This window comes from Oenanthe melanoleuca, chromosome 11 (assembly GCF_029582105.1).
Source record: "Oenanthe melanoleuca isolate GR-GAL-2019-014 chromosome 11, OMel1.0, whole genome shotgun sequence".
Classification (NCBI taxonomy): domain Eukaryota; kingdom Metazoa; phylum Chordata; class Aves; order Passeriformes; family Muscicapidae; genus Oenanthe; species Oenanthe melanoleuca.
The window spans coordinates 5,415,103-5,430,834 of NC_079345.1; the positions used below are offsets into that span (position 1 = coordinate 5,415,103).

The following is a 15,732-nucleotide window of genomic DNA, read 5'->3' on the forward strand; positions in this document are numbered from 1 at the left end:
CCTGATTGAAAACCCCTGGTACAGCTCTCCAATTACACTGACTCGGGCACAGATGACAGACAATCACAGTATATATGCGTGTGCATTCATTGCCAGGCATTTGATGTATGGCTTCATTTTTGAATCTTGACTTTTGACCATGATATTTGAACATGCAGATTTGCAAATCAGGCCCCAGAATTATTGTTTAAAGAACCCTCAATGCTTTTGGTAAAAACCTGAGTAAGTATTTGTTATATTTAGAGGCAATTCTGCTTATTGTCTCTTCATACCATAAGCTTTTCACTGACCTAGATTTTGCTATTTCATTTTCCATTTACTGTCCCACAGTATATTTGCATGGAAAGAAAGTCTTTTGTCTTTAGTGTTCTCTTGCACTTGCTATTTCATCCACCAGCCAAAATCACACTCACTGCCCTGTGATGGTGTGAAGAGCTTCACTGGAAGTGATTGTGTGGCTGAGGATCCTGGCTTCAAACTGGAAGTAAAAAGCTATTGCAGCTTTTAGCTTTGTAGAATCCTTGGGCTGCAGAGTTCTGGAGGACCAGCCTGCAGCAGAAGAGCATGCAAAGAGGAATGGTTTGTGTGCTTTCCAGCAGTAGCAATTTACAGAAAGAAAAGTGGACAGAGTCAGAAACTGGCTACCTTTCAGTCGGAGGGAATAGTCCTCTCCCTGGATGTACATTACAACTATAGCTAAAGACACAAAACAACATCTTCATTTTAATTCTGGTTTCAGTTTTAGCATGTCATTAAAGAGATACCTGTATTGACAGGAAGAGTTGTAATGCTTTTGGGGAGTTGTTATTATCGTATTACACGATTATGGTGTTTATTGCGGTGGTGCCTTAGGGCTGAATTTACAAACGCTGCGGATGGATTACACGGGTATTATGCTGCACACAGACATTTTGCTGCATGTTCATGTTGAAATCCTGTGAACTGGACAATGTAAACAAATTAACATTATCAGGGAAAACCTGTTTTTTAAGTTAACTTTCCCTACAGACTATACTCGGCCAAAGGACACTTGCTCTTGCTTTCACATCTCCTGCATCTCAACCATGTTCAAAAATGTTTTTACTAGCACATGTTAACCAAAACCTCATCCTTTTCAGAAAAAAAAAAAAAAAAAAAAGCAGGCATGTTTCAAAATGCATTTGATCCAAGCAGCTAGTATATTTTTAAACACGACAGTGTTATGTTTAACATTGTGTTAGCATATGTCAATTAACTTGTTTCTGCAGAGTGCTGACAGAAGTGCCCCCGTCGCCGCCAGCCCTGAGGGGCCCTGGGGCTCAGTCGAGTCAGCAGAAGGGAGCCTGTGCCCACACCTCCAGCCCACTGAAACTCAGCACTGGCTCTTCTGGGCAGCATTAGGAAGAGGGCACAGTGGTTTTGAAGTCATTCTTCCTTCTGCTGGCTGTGGTCTGCAGGTAACCCCCCATGGCTGGGGAGATGCACCAGGCTCCTCTGTCAGCACCCCAAATGATGTCTCCTGTGAGCACACACGTGAGCTGAGATGCTCTCACTGCACACAACGCCCTTCCACACAGAATAAATAGAGACTTTTTCTCACACTGTCAGAAGATCACACCCCTTTCCTGTGCCAGATATAGATGAGATGGAGGAGAAAAGATGCACGTGCACGTGCATGTAGCCCCTAAGTCTCCCCAGGGCCCAGGGCAGGTGGTGAGGATGGCTGTGCATGTCTGAGGTGCTTCATGTGCCGAGTCAGGGCCACGGCCATGTGGGCTACTCACCTCCCCACTGGCCATTGCACAGGGAACACTTTAATCCATTGTTGGAAACAGCAGAGACCTTTTTGCCTGGAGACTTCCATGTGCTTGTGGATAAATCCCTGGGAGTGTGTGAACTAAGCAGTTGTAGCCTGGCAGAACCTTCCTGTGCATCCCAGCCATGAAATTGTGCACGATGAGAAGTAAGTGGAGTGAAGAGTACACAGGTCAGGCCTCAGCAGCAAAGCAGGGATGCACACTGCTTTCCTACTGGGATGTGCAAGTGCCTGTCCATGCATGGCAGCTGCAGAGACACCATCAGGAGTTTGACAGGGCTCATCTGTTACTGCCCGTGCAGAGGGTATAGGGAGGGCAAATACTTGGACAATTGTGGCAGGGGAGAGATACAGAGTCTGTATCCCCCTCTCCATGCTGTGGGCTGCATGGTGTATCCATGTTCCAGCCAGAGTGGGAGCAGCCCCCAGGCAGACAGACCAGTCTCTGCTGCTGTTCCTCATCCAGGAAATTTGGGCAACCTTCATTTCTCATTTCAAGATTAGCAAATGCATGAATGATTCCCACGTGTTCTGGGACAGTGTTAATGGGAACGGTAGAAATACCTAGAATAAGCACTGTCCAAAAATAGGTCTCTCGTCCTGCCAATGTCTTGCACATGTTCTTAACTTTCCTGCCCTGGGAAGCAACTCCTGGCACCCTGCAGGGCAGGAGAGATTTTCCATTCACTTCAGTGGGTGCGGGATTTCATTCTGCCTTGCAGACCTGTGGGTTTTAAAGGGACTGTCCCTAAGGCACACTCGAGCTCTTTGCAGGGTCGAAGTGCTGTATATTTTTAGCGGTGACATGACGGTCATGAGGGAAAAGCACGTTTTTGCCCCGCTCGAAGGGCATGGTCAGACATGCTGCTCTGCTGGGGCTGCTCGGGGTCAAGCTGTTACTGGCCCTGAACCATTTCTTCGGGTGCTGCACCTTCCTGCTACACAGCTTGGCTGCCATAATTGGAGCCGTGGAGCTGACCTACACCAGCCGAAACATGTTGGAAGTGGGGTTTTATAAATAGACTGTGTAGACAAAGGGTGTCTGCTCCGGGGTGTTTATGGGGCTGGGGAGAGCAGCTTGGGGCAGGGGATGGAGCCTGACAGCTCCCAGTGAGGCAGCACAGCCCTCTTTGCAAAACAGGGAGCATGGTGCTGGCAGAGCCTGCGGCAAGCCCTCGGCACAGGGAAGGATGGAGAGGCCACGACCGGGGTGTGGGTGCTCAGCTATTTTCTCCCTGTGAGACTGGCTCCCAGGCCTTTGCTCATGCAAACCCTGACAGATCCCATCTAAATGAGTAGTTGGAAATTATGGGCTCCCTCCCTGGTTTGGGCTGGAGCTGAATTTTGCTACCACTCTCCAAGAGTAGCTTTTGCTAACTGAATGCAATTAAAAGAACTAGAACTTGGCACTGTGGGATCGTGCCCAGTGCTGGTAGTCAGGGTGATTGACACTGAATCCTTTGATTTCTCCAGAGGCATCATAATATTTTAAACTTATTATTAATTACAAGTGTATTAATCTCAGAATAGTATTAACAGAATTTCAAAATATAATTTTATCCTATCTGACTCACTGGGGAAAAAAAAGCAGTTTTGGATGAACTGAACAACTTTATAGACACTGTACTTTATAACCAGATAGATTTTCCCTAGTTAGTTCCATTTCTATCTAATATTGGTGGAAGATTAAAGATACTGAATCAATGGCTATAAAAGCTTACATTAAAAATTTGCAGTAAATGAGGAAAGGAAAATTTCATTAGAAACATAAATTGTAGTAACTGGAAAGCTTGCAACTTATTTTTAGTATTCTACTGACAGCTACACTTGAAAGCCTTTTTTTTTCCAAATGTTTTCTTTTCTCAGATTAAAAAAAAGAAAAAAATTACCTCTAATATTTTGAAATATAGAACTAATTACTGTACAGAGTGATCCTGATCCCACTGAAGTCAACTGTGGCATTCTTTATGACATTGCAGGATAGTGCCTCTATTAAGAAATAGTAAGGAAATGAGATACTTTAAAGAGAAGGGTTTAAAATGAACTGGCTCTGTTGGCCTCTTTTGTAAAAATACCTTAGAGCCACTTTTATCAAGTCAAAAGGTTCATTGAAAAGAGAGAAATTAAAAGATGCTGCGCGTGGAGCCTGGCAAAACATGAACTTCGCAACAAATATCTCTCCAATCCAATTATAACATTCAAATCAAGGAGGAAAAACATTATGAAATATAATGAAAGCTTTCTTTCTACTGAAAAAGTCTACTTGGAGGTGTCCAGACCTAAGGGAATTACCAAGTCAGCATTATAGTGGAGAAAAAATGTAATGTAAATGAGAGTGAAATAATCAAATTTTTCTGGTGGAAATAAGTGCAGTTGTTTGATGTGATTTTGACACACAGCATAATTTCAGCATCAACAGTGAAGTTTAAAGAATCAGTGTGTCTTCATGAGATTTCTATACAGAAAAGCCATTCAATGGGAAAATCTAAATCAGACTTCGGTTTGCACATTGGCCCCTCTATGAGAGAAAACCCTGAATTATTTTAGTTGCAAATAGAAAAATAGAGATGACCTCTTTTCATTAATTTCTAGGGATCTTTTCCACTTGAAAATCCAGCATGATTGTGGCATATAAATGTGCATAGAAATGTGATGTGTGACTGTCTTTTTGCTCCCAAAAATCGAACTTTGGTTTATATCTCTAATACCAGCTCAGTCATTTAAAATTGTACAGTTTTCCACAGTGAGCTACAGAGGACCCATGTCACCGTGTTTCTTGCAAATGTAATTATTCAATATCATGGGGATATATTTCAAACAATTAAAACAATTAAAGCAGGGCATGTCTTCAGTATTTTACTCAATCTCCTAGTCTACATGAAATATATTTGTAATTTTGTGTTCATTTCCAAATGGAGACAGATTCACACACCCTCACAGCCAAACTCAGGACAAGAACCAACAATTAAATGAAGCCTGAGATCCAGTCCAAAGCAGGCATATACTCAATTTAATTTTTAAATAGCTTAATTAATAGTTTCAGTTAAAGCAAAGAAGTGAAAATGGGTCAAACTATGTAAACATTGGTTAGAAAAACACACTGTCCAGCCAAAGCATTGTAGAACTGCTTTTAAGAAGAATAGACTTTAAATTTAATTTAAACATGGTTTTCCAGCTTAGGTAAAAGCCCAGTTCAGACAAGGCCCAAGCCACTTTTTGTGCCACAAAGAATTACCGAGCTCTGCTGAGAGTTTATTTAGTCTTTGCCTGTTCTGAGGCCGTGTTTCACCGAGCAGTCATCATTGTCTCCTTGCTGCCAGCTCGGAGCTCGCCGCGGGGACCCGCGCGAGGGCTGCGAAACATCCTCCGCAAATATTGACCGGAGTTTTGAAACGGGCTGGGAGACCCTGCTATTGCACACTGAGCCTTGGCCTTCTGCAAACACCCAGGTTCAAGTTCTTATTGACACGGCTGTGCTGGGTGACGGGGTCCCTTACATAAGGCTCAAGGCCAGGAGGGTGATTTTGCTCTGGAGTAGTCGGGGAGGAGAAGCAGCACCGCGTGTCTTGTCTGACCTGGCACTGATCACAGCCCTCACTTCATGGGAACATACCCTTGTTAACTTCTTGGGAGTTCCTGGATTCCAGAGGGGCAAAATCATCAAATGCAAGCAATTTCCCTCAATCTAGAGAATTACCGTATCCAGAGAAAGCAATGTTCTTTACTCAAAAAAACCCATTTTTTTTGCAAAATTGTCCCATGATACTTAAATTTCAATTTAAATGTCATGAGGATGTCATTTGAAAGGGTTAAGAATGTTGTTTTTAAAAATCCTTTTTTAATTATACAGTAGCACTTACATGACTATATATTTGTAGTTTGAAGTTTCTGCTACAGCAAGTTCTTTACAGATTTGCTGATTTACAGTTAAGTTTCAGGATCCTAAATTTTTGGTTAGAATAACTGAAAGGTTTCTGTTTGCTTGTGGGGTTTTGGTTTTTATCTGTATTTTTTTTAAACTTTAATTTTATTAACTTAATAACAAGAAAAAAGAACAGAAAAAAATTCAAATGATAAGTACCAAGACCAGCTCAGTTGCATTGCTTTAGGAAGATGTTACAGCCATCCCTTCATTGGCACTTCTTATTGGTATAATCAAGTTTGGGAGTTTGAGCCTAAACTTTGGCTAAGTTTTACCACATGAGAATTTCAACCCAGTTCTTATGTTTCACCTTGATTTGTGCAGAACAGGTCCTGCAGCAGAAGTTGGCAATGTCTGAAGGTGTCACTGCTCTTTGCCAGCCATCCACTTTGGAGTGTGAAGTCAGGTTTGGGGGAGGAAATCTGTGGTTGGTGGCTTTTTGTGCAGTACGTGGCTGGCGGATGAGACTGTTTTTGCCTTCCTGATCTGAACACTTTTGTTTCCATTGGAAAGGACAACACAATCTGTGCAGGCAACAAAATCCAGCTGGTTCTCTCCACCTGCAGAACATCTGCAGAAGGAGAGGAATGTATCAAAGATCCTTATAATGAAGGACAGTTTTTACTCTTTATATTCAAAAGCAAAACCACAACAGGAGACGATGTTTCTTTCATGAGAATGAAGCAAACAATCATTTTGGGCTGGAGAACAGGCTGGATGAGCTGACCTACTCCACCTCGTCTGTAAAGTTAAACATGTCAAAGGTTCTCTGCCAGGCAAAGAGAAGATGTAGGAGAGGTTTTTATAAATGGCAGTTGGGCAATTAATGTTAACCATCAATATCAGAATGGCTTAGATTACATGATTAACTAGTAAGAGTTTTGAGCTGGCTGGTAATTTTAGATTAAATAGTCAGGCAGCCAGTGACTTGAATATTGATGAATATCCTGTGTTTTATTAATATGCATTCTCTATAAATTAGAGGCTTAGTACACAAAGAAGAATCCTAATGCTCTTGCTATTTTTCATTGCCACAGGTAGAGCTGAATAATTCATAACAATTAATTTATTTCACTGATTTAGCCTTTTGGGGTGGGGGGAAGGTAGGGGGGAAGCTGAAGTAGTCTGCAGGTAATTTTTTCCATGTTTATTTATGATAAATAACTCACCAAATGCATTTGAAGACTAATTCTTAGTTGTGGGGATTTTTTTGTATTTTAAATTAGAGAAATTGGGAGGAATATGGGCATAAGTGCAAGCAACCTGCCAGTCAGTACAAGAACCCAAATGAATTTTAAATTGTTAAAAAAGGCCAGCTAATTGCAAATACAACACATACAGGGTCAGGCTCATGTTGATTTGTATTGATTGGTGCAATGCTGGTTACATTGCATATCTCTGCTCCTCATTTAATTGATTCTAGTTCTTCAGGACCAAGATTTTCTTACAAATATTTCTGTGGGCAGAATTTGTTGTCTGTATTTAGTCCCTAATTCATGGGTGAAATGCTGCCCCTTTTGCAGCCAAGGGAAGTTTTACCCTTCATTCTGAAATATTCTGCTGATGACAACATTCCTGAAAATCCTTTTTGGTACTCACTGAGCAATAACACTTCCAACAGAAATGACATTTTATATTTGTGCAAAGTTTCAGAATATCCATATGCAGATTTATTAAATTAATGTTTTAGGCACTGGGAGATGGTGCCATAAATACAAGACAAAATGTTGCAGCACAAAGATCATTTGCCAGTCCTGCAGCTCAGGGAGGCTGCAGCCCTGTCTGGGTGTCACACTCATATCCTGAGCAGGTAATATCCAGAAACACACAAGGAGGAGGAGGAGGCTGGCTGATTACTGCCTCTCCCTTTCTCTGGTTCTTACAACACACTCACAGCAGTGAGACTTGCATAGCACACAATAAATCATTGCCTCATTATGCTCCTTCTGGAGGTTTGTTTAGGGCACCTACTCTAGCTCTGGCTGCAGAAGATTATTTGTTCTTCCCAGAAATTCCTCTCAGATATAGACCTCCGGTTTGATTTGCACACGAGGAAAAAAGAATCTCCATGTCGTATTTTTTAAATACTTTCTTAGTGTGCAGAACAATTTACATTACAGGACTGGCTGAGAAAGTAATTTCAGCAATGTCTGGAGGGGATTTTAATTTGTAGGTGGGTGATGTTGTTGAGAACAGGCAAAGGTTAAAGAAGGTTTTTGTGTTTCTGTCACTTGTCAATATGAAGTATTAATAAATGAAACAGAGGTTCTTCCACCCCTTCTTTCTTCTTTCCTCCCTTCTTGCCTGCCTTCCTTTTTGCTTTCCCTCTTCCCTTCTTTCTTTCTTTTGTACATAAAAGCTGATGATCCCTTACCTAGCCAGATTTTGTTGAATTATTGTAAAAGAAGCCTAAGTACCTCATTAAAAAAAACATTGTAAGGTCTTCATTAGCTTTTTCTGTATGTCTTTAGCCAGCCCCTGTTCACAGCTGGTGCAGGAGGGCACCAAGGTGACTGATAGAATAGGAATTTTGACACTTGGTTTTGACTTAAGGAAACAAATTGTCCTAATAAAAGATGTGCATTAGTCAGCCTAATTTACTGATATGGAGCAGTATTGCTGATTTTGATAAAACAGTATTCATTTAGCCTTGCACCTAGTAAATGCTGGAATAACCTAGATTGTACCTGCAATGGGTTTGAACGGCCAGAGCTGAGACTTTGGAGAGCAGGTGGGTACACTGCAACACGGCTGGGTTTTGCTGCAGTGTGACAATGTGATCTAGGATCCAATCCAGGCTCCTCGGAAATCAATGGAAATTCTACCCTTGACTTTACTGGGCTTTGGATCCTGCTCCAATTGTGCCAGGATGGAAATGAAATTACTCCATCTCAGGGGAAGAATTTTCTGGCTTAACAGATTCAGTGTTTTGCATTGATGGGTGTGTTTGTTTAAGGGGTCTTGACTGCAAGTTTGAGTGTTTTTGACACGTGCCTTGCCATGATCCTCCCTCCTAGTCACAGTTCCCTCAAACACAATAGATTTCTGTTTTGTGACCACTCACAGACACCCCAGATCAACAATGACATTTCATAGATGATTGTAATGTGAAGCTCAAAATCATTGTGTGCTTTCTCAAAATGTGACCTGCCTTCACACAAAAGCTCCCTAAACTTTCTGAACCTCACAGCAAAGCTGGATGTGTTCACAGCCATAAAGAAGCACAAAGCTAAGTCACTTTGGTGTATTTTGGGTTTTCACTACGCATCCTCCTGCACCAGTGTATCTCAGAGTCCTGGGTATAATTCTCATTTGATCTTAAACTCTTACAAAGACCCTAGGGATAGAAGATGTGCTGAGGTAAGGGCCAGAAAATACTTTTTCCAACACCCACTGCAACCTGAGTCCCCCACAAACAATCAGGACTCAGCGAGAATTGGACCCAACCTTTTTTGATGGAGGTGCAGTGGTGACCTTCTAGATTGATTAAAGATGTGACATTGATTGACTTTGAAGGGAGCCACATCCACCCTTCTTCTGCCAAATAGGCAGTGGCTGCAATGTGAAGCCTCAAGAATGGGGCATTGCTCTTCCAAGTACGTGGAAGACATCCAAGGGTAACAGGATAATGCAGATAATGGGATAGGGTTTCTCCCCTCCTCTCCCTCAAATACCATATAGCTAGATTTTGGCTATCCAGCCTCATGCCTTAGAAGACTTTTCTCTGATAGCTACTTAAAAGATGAAATAGCTCAGGAAATGAGCTCTTTTTGTAGGTTATTTAGGATGTTCAGTGGCTGAGAATATCAAAAAGGACTGGTGATGTTGACTCTGCAGGGACCTTTAATGGTGGTGGGTGCATGATGCTGTGAGGACAGTGTCAGTGGAAGGGATGGTGCGGTGGGGGAAAGCTTTATTCCTCTGGCCAACCCACCCCTAGGATTGTTCACACTGTCACTTTGGGGTGTCAAGTTTGAGAGAAGCTAAAATGGCCCTATTTGCCAAAGACACAGAGTATCTTAACAATATCATTTCTCTTTAAAGCACCTTGAGTTGGCACTGAGGAATATTGGCCTCCAAAATTACCACTTTTGAAAATCTAGGCCACTGAACCTGATATGAACTATCAGAAAGCAGAGACAAGGGAGCATTTATGTTGGAGAATGTACAGTGGCTTGAAAACTACAAATCAAAATAATTCACCCTTTTATGTGTAAATCTCCTTCTCTTTGATACACAAATTGAAAAGCTGTCTGGTTTCCTTGTAGTTTCCGTAAGCAAGCAGTGTGTGACTGCACCCTCTAGAATGCTATTTAAGTGTTACTTAAAGTGCAGACCTGTTAAGGTCAAGCAAGCTCATCTGTATGCTAAAACTGAGCCCACCAAACCTTACACCTAAACCCAGCAGGCAAGGGGGTCTCGAGTTCCATGGCTCCCTCGTGACAAGGGCACGGTGTGACAAACAGTCAAGCACCAAAAGATCAAAGCACTTTTTCAGGCACAACAGTAAAATCAGAGACAGAAAAACACCAGGTCCTGGTGCAGGTGTCTGCTCTTCCAAAGCAGCCTTTGTCAGGTTTGACACAGCCAGCTCATGGCAAGGGGATGCAGGCAGGAGCTGCACACTGCCAGTAAATAAATATCAGCAAATTATCATCCTGTGTGGTGCATTTCTGAACTGGGAGAAAGGCTGGAGAGTCACTGCATGAAGCCCATGTGGAAGGGATTACTGGGACACGCTGAATTTACTGTGAGTTTATTGGAAACTTTTCAATGCAAGCATGAAAGACAGTGTGATGTGTTTTGCTCATATTCCAGAGTTGTTTTCCCTGGTCGAGCACCTCAGTGCAGATCCTGTGGAAGTCAATAGCTGTCTTGCCTTTCAGAAGGATTATGCCCCTAAATAGCTTTTTTAGGAAGTGTACTTTGCTTGGTGATAACACAAAGGAGAGGGTGGATGATTAACACCAATTAGGATTATTTACAAGAACCTAGAAAACAATAGGTCCATAAATCATTGTCTTATCAATTGTAGTTCCTCTTGAGTAATTCAGTCATCATTGGGCACACTGTGTGTTTCAGGGTTCATTAAGCACAGATCATTGCTGAAGTGTGTGCAAATGTTGAAGGTACAATATGACCTAAAATAGCACCATGTTACAAAAAAAATCTGATTGGTTCAATATCTTTATGTTCTAAATTCCCTACAGTTTCCCCCCAGGTATATTGAGTGAATTTAAGGCAACTGACAGTAGCCTTGTTTCTCTTGGGTTGTGCTTCATCTCTGTCTACACTTGTGTCTTCATTTGGGGTGGTTTTGCAGTAATCCTCTGGCTGTCTCCATTTGCTGGGCACTGGTCCAGCTGCAGAACAGCTTCAATGCACACAAATTCCTTCCAGAGGAGAGCCAGTGGGGAGATCTCTCCAAAAGCAAGCTAGGGCTTGGTGGGACACACTGCTCTGATCCAAGGGGCACCCACACTACCACAAAGTCCTTCAGGGTGTCTGTCACCCTGCTTGCAAGAGGAAGGATGTCAGACTTCCCAGTACCAGCCTGGAGTGGGGCTTGTGCTTTAGAGAGGGTCAGCTGCTTTATGTGCTCCCTTTTTGCCGGTGACTGGCAGCTCTTGAACCACTTCTCTTTCTTCCACCAAGGCTTCTCCTGGCTCATTATCCTTTTTGTTTAGTAACTGCTCGGCCTTCTGTAGCTGTTCCTCCTTGCTGCTGATCTTTTTTACTTCTACTTTTATCACTTTTTGTGATCCCTTTTCCAATTTCCAACCTTAGTCTCCCAGAAGACCCGGAGTGGTGGCGCCTGGATGCAGAGGAGACCACACTGCTTATAAATCCACACCATGAGGAGGCCAAAGGTTTCTGCAGCAGCAGGAGGTAAGCCAGGACTGCTGGTGGGTGTAAGGAGCAGAGAGCAAAGCCACGTGAGTTTGAGAAGAAGGCAGCAGCACCCTTGAGGATGGAGACTTTGGGGCAGTGTCACGGTCCTGTACAGAAAACTTGAAGAGACACTGAAAACTTCAGGTGGGAACACACCACCCAAACAGCTGCTTGTGGGGTTTGGTCCCTGGACCTTTGGGGTCTGCACACCAGAGACCGAAAACTCTTGACTGACCCCATATTTCCTCTTTGTGGACTTCTGATGTGATAGGAATGGCACAAAAATATCCAATGTGTCTTCTTCACCATAATGTTTCCAGCCTGCTAACTTTCCCAGGACTACTTTCTGCTCAAATTACTGGAACTTAATTACATGAGGTTTAATTTCAGTTGCTTGGCCAGCTTTAAAAACATATATTCAAATTTGAACCACAAGGACAGAATTTTGGGAGCCTCTTTGTCCTCTCACTTTGTGTTAATTTAAATGAGGAAACTGTTCCTGTGAATCTCTGCTTTACTTCACCTATTCCAAGTCAATCTCAGTTCTGGAGAGACATCCCTGTCTCCCAGCAGTTTAATGGAGAGCACAAACAACCCCTTATGTTATAGTTTATGTTTTCAAAACTGTGCAAACAGAAGATATTTGTCTCCTGCTTATGTATTTTCTTGTAAATAAAATGTATTGAAACCAGAGATGGAGTTACACTACTTTACAGCAGATAATGTATTGATATTTTACAAGCAAGTGTTGTATTATCCATACATTTCACAAGTAGATCTTACAATGTTTAATTATAACAAAAAAAAAAAAAAAAAAAAAAAAGGAAGTGGAAGGAGAATCAAGGGAGGAACATGGAGAGAGAATGCAAAAGAACATGAATGGGAAGTGGTGGAGTTGGAGGAAAACAGCACCTATCAAGGCATTATCTGAGAATTCCTATGATTAGGACTTATCTTTCTGGCTTCATTACTTCATTATAATCTGCTGTTTACCTGATAAGTAATAAATGGCCTTCAAATGTTATTGCATTTGCTCACTTTCTTCAGATTTTGCATCAGTTTGTTCCCCTCTTAAGATCTTATTTCTGTTAAGGAATGAAGATTTTATGGTTTTATTGGGGTTGATTTTTTCCTCTGGAACTTCAGTGCTGTTATTTAGGCCCCACAGCAATTCCTTGGATAACACTTCCATCTATCACATTGGGATGATCAAGGATGCATTGCAGCTGATGTTTAAACACTGTTGTGTATCTGGAGCCCACCTCCAACTCAGCAGATACAAACCTCTCCAAAAAGCCAACAAAAGAGGGCTTTTTTTAAACACTCCAGCCCGCTAGTGGATTATCCTTAATGGGTTGGCAGCATGCCCCTTCCTTCCTCTGCAGGAATGCTGGCCTGGCCCTGCAGCCCTGGGTTTGGGCTTTGGTGGTTTTGTTTTACTTTTATTTTTATTTCTGTGTTACAGCAGGCAGAAGAAACAAAGTGTAAGACTGATTTGTAATAGTTCATGACATCTTTTTTTTTCCTCTGCAGCCTGGGATTAATTTATTTACCTGCCTGGAGGCAAATGTAGCGACCAGCACTCATTTTTGGGGAGTGACCTTGCCTTGTCAGCATGGTCCTGCAGGACAGGGCTCCTTGCAGGGGCTGGCTGCTGTTTCTGGGAGCTCATGGACACACCTTCAAAGGTTGAGGGTTCAGCTTCTTCTGCGTGAGAGGGGAGAGGAAATGACCTTCACCCAGCTGAGCAGGGAACAACAGGAAACCCTCACGGTCCTGCCATTTCCCACCCCCAGGATCCGGAGCTCAGGGACCTTTTTGACCAACTGTCAGTGTTTTTGTCAGGGTTTAGCTGCTGCAAATATATTACCCAAGTATGTTGATGATTCATGGTGAAGTGGTGTATTCTGATTTAAGTGATGGACTAGCCATTCTGTAATGGATTTGAGAATTCCCAATCAGATTGTACTTAGTTTTATCAAGCAGGAAGCTGGCAGGCTGTGTTTTAATCAACTGATAGCATCTCTTAGCAATTGGCATCCAGCTAGTGGACAGAGTACTTCTCAAAGACCAGCTTGCTAAGTTACAAACAGTCACAGCCACTCAGATCTCTCAGCTTTACCTCCTGTTTTTTCTGTTCAGCCTGTTTCTTTCCCAAATGAAACTTTCAGCTGGAAGGGCAGGAGGATGCAGCACATCTACTTCTCTTTCACTGATGTTTTAGGGGGAATGGATGAGGCAGAATGCATTTGCTTCATTCCCCAGAAGCTGTGCTGAAACAAGCTCCTACATGTAGCATAAAATCCCAGAAGCAGACAAATTCTAGGATTTGGTTCTAGCACAAGTTTTTGAAGTGCTTACATTGCATAAGTAGAGTAAATATATTATGGGCCACACCAGGTAAGACGTGGCCTTATCCCCTTTGATGAGGCCATGACTCATTATTCCATGACTCATTATCTATTGTGTCACCAGAGACATACCTGATGTTCCGACCTGTACCAGCAGTCATCAAGAATGGTTCCCTTCCCTGATAAAAATCATCACTCTGTTACTTCTGGGAGAGATCAGCTTCTGTAGAGCATCTTCACTGCACAAACCCTCAGGTGCCACATCTACCTTAAATAATTCCCTACTCAGGATTTATGTTTTGTCACAATTATTGAGCTGTGGAGCCATCCACACTCATGGAGCTGTGCTGGAGCACAGCATCAAACCTGAGGAGCTGGTTTGTTGTGCCTGGCTCCTGTGGAGTAGTTACTGTACTTAGCAACCCACCTCCAATATAAATATATCTGCTACTCTGAAGAGCAGGCTTTGAAAAGCACCAGAAGGGATCACTCCCCCATAAAGATTTTATTCCAACATTGCAGAGCTGTTGGGACTTTCAGAGAGAAATTCTCTTCCCAGTTAAGCATCCCAGCCAGAGGGGTGAAGATTTCACCACAGGCTGACAAAGCTCTGGTGCAACCTTCTGTGATGGGCCACGAGCCCCCATTTTAAGCTGTCCTGTCTGAGCTGCTCTTGAGCCATGCAGGCATGGAGGAGATGCAGAGCAGCCATCCATGCAGCTGGGATTTGGGAGCCATTTGTGATGTGTTTGCACAGGGGTCCCACAGCACCATGTGGAAAAACAGCACCCTGGTCCAAGAGCTGAGTCCTAAAACCACGTGGGTTTGAAACTGCTTAAACATTTGGAACCCTCAGAAGAGGCTGATGATTGAAAGGCTGTAAAACAATCATGCTTCCAAAAAGTAATAAAAATGAAAGTGAGGTGTAAGGAACAGAGAGGAGTGATTCATTGGGAAATTGTGCCCTTGAGATTGTGTGACAAATCCTGGGTGAGGGAGGAGCTGTGTGTAAGCATTTAAGGGCCAGATCCTGGTTTGTCCAGAGGAGTTGAAGATCCAGTGAAGATTAACAATCGGCCTGTAGCTGAAGGAACATTTTAACTTCCATCTTAGATACTTTCTGTTGACCATAACATGAAAATCAGAGAAATCAGACCCTTGTTTTCAGTGTCACATCCCATGAGCGTTTCAGCAATGACCCCCATGACCCTCACTGCAAGAAATGAAGTTTCCAATGCCAGAACCACCAAACAAAGCTGAAAAAAGTCTTCTCTCTCTAGGGTGGAAATATATGATTTCCAACAGGGTTGTTTTCTGTGTAAACATTCAATTTGTGTGTTTTACAGATTAAAACAAAAATGTGTCTTGCAAACATATTCAATAAGTCAATTTTAAAGCAAGTTAATTAATGTATCTAAGCTTTATCACAGAGCATAAGTAAGTGGAAAAAATCCCCCAGCCAAATGTGAAGAGTCTAATCTTGATTTTCTCACTCTTTGAGTTCATTTATTACAATGTTTGCTCACTTTTATAAAAGCCATGCTCATGTAATAATCGAATTTCTGAGAGCATCTCCAGGGACAGGAGATCACATTACAATATCTCACATTATGTGTCATTCAGGCAGTATCTCCCAAATCATAAAACCTATGGAAAGGGAATGACACATGAATAGCAGATTCCTCCTCCTTTTCTTTTTTCCTTTTCTGAGCATTTTTTTCCAGCCTAATGCTCTCTTCCTTATAGTGTCTGACCTCATGCACCCAGGCTGC

General features: G+C 42.4%; 1 protein-coding gene across 2 annotated transcripts in view; it reads left to right on the plus strand.

The window, feature by feature from the left end:
* MAF (MAF bZIP transcription factor) overlaps nt 1-15,732 on the plus strand; it is a 187,436-nt gene that overhangs the window by 54,428 nt on the left and 117,276 nt on the right. Inside the window, exon 3 of one of the 2 annotated variants that reach the window (XM_056501097.1) lies at nt 11,505-13,110. The exons of the other annotated variant lie outside the window; for it this stretch is intronic. The gene's annotated coding sequence lies outside the window, so the exon portion shown is untranslated. Of the gene's footprint in view, nt 1-11,504; nt 13,111-15,732 lie in introns of those variants that run through there. 2 annotated transcript variants of the gene reach the window in all.